This window comes from Glycine soja, chromosome 11, assembly GCF_004193775.1.
Source record: "Glycine soja cultivar W05 chromosome 11, ASM419377v2, whole genome shotgun sequence".
In the NCBI taxonomy this organism is placed as follows: domain Eukaryota; kingdom Viridiplantae; phylum Streptophyta; class Magnoliopsida; order Fabales; family Fabaceae; genus Glycine; species Glycine soja.
In genome coordinates this window covers 44,226,624-44,231,521 of record NC_041012.1, presented here as the reverse complement: position 1 = coordinate 44,231,521, position 4,898 = coordinate 44,226,624, and the positions used below count along the sequence as shown (strand labels likewise).

At 29.6% G+C, this 4,898-nt stretch overlaps 1 pseudogene; it reads right to left on the bottom strand.

Annotated features, from left to right (window-relative positions):
- Nucleotides 1-351: 351 nt before the first annotated feature.
- Nucleotides 352-3,574, bottom strand: LOC114373153 (annotated as a pseudogene).
- Nucleotides 3,575-4,898: the final 1,324 nt, after the last annotated feature.

Here is a 4,898-nt window from a genome sequence, read left to right as displayed (position 1 = left end):
TAACATCATAAATTTTTAAAATTTGTGATTAAGTAATTAACAATAATTAATAAATAAAATAAAATCTTCATCCAAGTGAAAATTTAATTAAATAATGTTATTTTTTGCATGACTTTCAATAGAGACTTTTGCTGAAACTAAGATTGCGTTGCAACTAGCAGTATAAGACTTCGTAAGAAAATAGTTAAATAGCCTGAGAAATTAATTATAATTAATAGAAATCAATTATAATTTTTTTTACTGGAAAATCAATTAAAATTAGGCCTTTGAGAAATTCTGAAAAATCTCAAGGCGGCGATGATTAAAATATTTTTTATTATAATATGAAATTCATCGCTTAACAAACAAAACTTTCCTAAAGTGGATAAGATTTTATCTGTCATTACGAGAATAATTTTGTAGCTATCCAAATTTATTTTTAAGTGTCATCTACACTTAAAAAATTAATTAACATAATTCTCCATGCTAGTCATAATTTAATTACTCATTCTCTTCAGTAACTGTTAACATTAGAACATTGTATCATGACAAAGTTGGAACACTTCGGAAAAGAGAGTATTTGCTCCTTGACTTTCTCCATGTCAATATCAGAATACCGCAGCCAAAAAGCAGAACATATAGTCATTTGCTCCAACATTGCTGCATTTGCCATCACAAATTTCACCAAAAGAAGCTCAAGCTCATGCACATTAAATTCTTTAAACTGAAAAACTTTAAGGCTAGACAAAAAGCACTGAGGCACTGGTGCAGAAGCCAAGACATCTTTGTTTGATTCAGATACCCCCTGAAACATTTTTTAGTGTGTGTACAATCAGTCATCCACCATTTGTATTTTATGCCAAAGAGTTCATAAACAAGCACTTAGAATTTCTGTGAACCAAAAGAAAGAGTCTAAAACTTACATTTTGTAAAACAAGAGTATTAAGAATTGGGGAATTGTGAAGTATGTTCAACAAAGCTTCACCAGTAACCTCATTTAATTGTAGGCATGTCAACCTTCCAAAAGCAGGTGGATGGGTGAAACTATCTCTGGCATGCATTAAAACCTGTACGGACCAAGAAAAACTTGATCAAATTTTCTTAATTCATTGCGTGTAAGGCAGGTTGGTTAGATTATTGAAGTGTGTAACTAAAACTTGATAGGACAGTTCAACAAAAAAATACACAACATGAAAAACTATCTATCTCATAAAACGTGCAATACAGAGGTCATAAGAGAAATGTTGTCTTTTCATGATATATTTTTATTACAGTATTTTATAAAAGATATGAAATAAAATTATATATTTAATATTTTTAAAATATAAAAGAATATGTAATACTTTTTATTTAATATGTAAAAAAAATATTAATAAAATTAGAAAAAAAGTACTTAAATTTATTTTATATCAATCACTTTCGCAAGGAAAAAGCATACATAAGTTAATTAGTTGTCCTTGAAAGATGGAGAGTTTCTTCCAAAAAAAAAGATGGATAGTTAGGTAAGAAGCGTGCGCAAAGCTCCGCCACTTTATTTATACTTACCACTGACTAACTCCCAAGTTTTTTTTTTTATATATAGTCTACAACATAGTTTGTATTATAATATTTTAAGAGGAAATCCTGTTTGGTGATCTAAAGTTATATCTATCACTATTTCAAACGTTTTAGTTATCAAATCAGTTACTAAAAAAAATTGCCATCACTTTGGTTCTCTAAAATTTTTGTCACTGAATTAATCTTTCAAAAAAATAATTTTTTTACCAAATTAATTTTTAAAAGATTTTTTTTGTCGCCACTTTATTCCTCTTGAAATATTTAATTTGGTGAAATATAAGATCTTTTGTCTAACACTAAATTAGTAAATTAAACCTTCAAGGATTTCTTTTTCTCATCACTTTAGTCCTATAAAAGGAATAAAAAAAATGATATTTAAGATTTCTAAGAGATTAATATAGTGACAAATTAAGCTTTTCAAAGACCAATTTAGTGGCAAAATGTTTACAGGATTAATACGGTAATTATATAGGACTAATACAATGACTTAATTTTTTAAAAAACTAATGATGTATCATCCTTATAACTTAAGTGGCCAAAATGATTTTTTTAAAAAAAGTTATAAGGGAAAAGCTAACAATCTAAATATTTTTCTCTATAGCATAGCAGGTACCTCTTTCTGCAGTTGAAATCCATTTCCAGACACATGATTCTTATCATAAAAATGTTATTTATGCAATCCCAGGCAAATAACTATTTCACACATCTCTGCAAAATTCCTATTCACATATAATGAAATCAAAGCATACCTTGTAAAACAATAGTTTCAATTGCTCCACTTCACGGATTTGTGCAAGAAGATTATGCACTTTAAACCCAACATTTTCCATTCTGTCCTTGTTGTCCTCATCAATAACAACCACAACATATACACTACGAATTGATGAATTCAACAGAATCACATGTTGCTCAAGATCACCCTCGTAAGAGAAATCTGTTAGATTAGGGGCAAAAATCTTGATGGCAGATTTATGTGATTCATTTGATAGAGACCCCCAGATTGCTATGGAAAACTTTTCAAGTAGAGGTGCTTTCATACTAATGTTCTGCTTAGTTAACCACTCACATAAACTGGGAAGTTAAGAATTAGATCTTCTGAATAATTGAAGGATTCACTCACTAACCTGACCCCAGAAATGCTAAGGTTTTGAAGATTTGGGAGAGAAGAAAAGATTGGAACACTAATAGTACATTTCATTTGAAGCACCAATTGTACTAGAGAGATGCAACTAAAGAGTGTATGGGAAGGAAAGTGGACATCATCAGCATACTGAATATGAAGATTATGGACACCCCTTTCAAAGATAGAGGAGATCCATGCACTTATCAAGCTTGAATCATACTGATAGCATGTCAAACAAAGAGAGAAATTTTGGATGCTTGAATTGGCAAGGTGAAGAAGCACCATGTTCACAAAACACACAAACTGTTCCTTTTGCATCTTTTTCCCCAAAGAGTGGAAACTATCAATTAACTGTAGGCCAGTGATGGATTTCTAAGCATCAATCCACCTTTTTGATAACACACTAGTGTGGACTGCTTCCATTGTTGGAAGGAAAGACAGAATGTGGCCAAGAATGCTTTCATGCAACTTGCTAATTATGTCTTCCCCATCAACAGCAGTTTCCTCAGTGGGAAACATTTTTGCTGTTTCATTCTTCTGAGTTGCAATAATTGAATTCATGACTTAGAATCACCTAGTGCACAATGTGTCAAGTTTTCACAAATTGTCTAAATATGAATAATTACAAGGAAATAACACAGATTTATGTACAATTTTTATCATAACTTCAAGCATTCAGAGTAGATGTTTAATTAACATATCAGTAGAGAGACAGAGGAATAAAACTATTGAGCAAATTTTCCCATTCTGGCTTATCTTTAGAATGTGTAAGAAACAGAAGGGTGTATGAGGTGAGATTTAACATATCGTTTGAATTTCCAGGAGCTTACTGCAAACTTTTTCACAATTGAAAAGAAAAAACATACTCCTTGAAGAGAAGAACATGCAATTTGAAGTAGATGAAGAAGACTTAAGACTCACCTTAATGAAGAAAGGTTAGAGCATTCCAGAAAGTCTGGACTGAGAATAAAATAAAATGAAAACTATTACTTTAAGGTAGAAATAAATGCAACATCCATCTAGCTAAATTTGCTTCTGTAAACCACAAATACATTCTATAAACAAAGAGCTAGCACATCTCTTATACCTTTCTTTCTTTCTTTCGTCTTTTTCTAAATTATATTCACTGGTCCACTTTTTCTTTTCCTCCCCCTTTCATCCTATTTTTTTAACCGAAAATATCTCTCTTATTCTTTCTAACTTTCAATTGCCTTAATTGGATCTTAACTTTCCACACTTCAACCATGAAAAATGTCCATAGACACTTAAATCATAACGGATAAATAGAAAGAGGAATACAGATATAACCTGACAAGAAAAGATAATAAATATTTATAAGACATTTGAAATATAAAAATATTTAGGATATGACTAACTAATATCTTTCTTCAAGGTATTGATCAAAGAATTAAAGAAAACAATATTTATTATAAAAAATAAATATAAAAACAAATAATAAATAGTATAATTTTACCTATTCTAATAAAATAAAATTATTTTTAATTTACTAACCAATGTCTAATACACCCGTTATCATTAACCAAATATTTTGGTATCATTATTCATTATAATTAAAGCTATATTTGGATTTCTGTTGAAAATATGATACATGAATTTTAAGATAAATTTAATGGTCCAGAAACTCAATTTCATAAAAGAAAGGGTTTAAATGTTTTTACAGATCTTATTTTATCTTAATTTGCAACCGTAAAAGAAACATGGAGGAATTCTGTTTCGTTGATATAATGACTCTTAGACTTGTTTAAACCAAGCCCCGACATTGAGCTTGAACTCAATTCTTCCATTTTCATTAAATTTCTAAATCAACGTATACACCCACATCAAGAAAATGCGGACACAATAACTCGACGTGGACGCATTTAAGCCCTTCAAGCTTGTATGGATTGAATTTTATGCCGTGAAAAAAGCTATTCTTCCTAGTTTTTACGTTCATTTTAATTGGCCATGCAAAAGGTACGTAGAGCAACGTGCCTTCTAGTCGGTCAAGCAAACTTGCACTTCAACTTATCATTTTTTTTTCTTCTTAAACAACATTTTTATCCTAAAATAAAATAAGGACTTTGTAATTTTATTTTATTTTAAAAAAATATTTTTAAATTTCATATATTTAAAAGAGTTGATGAAGTCAGAGTAATTGATTAGGGAATTTAAAAATCCAGTTTATAAAAAAAATGTGATTATCCCATCGAATTTCTAAAAAAAAACATGACAAATCAAT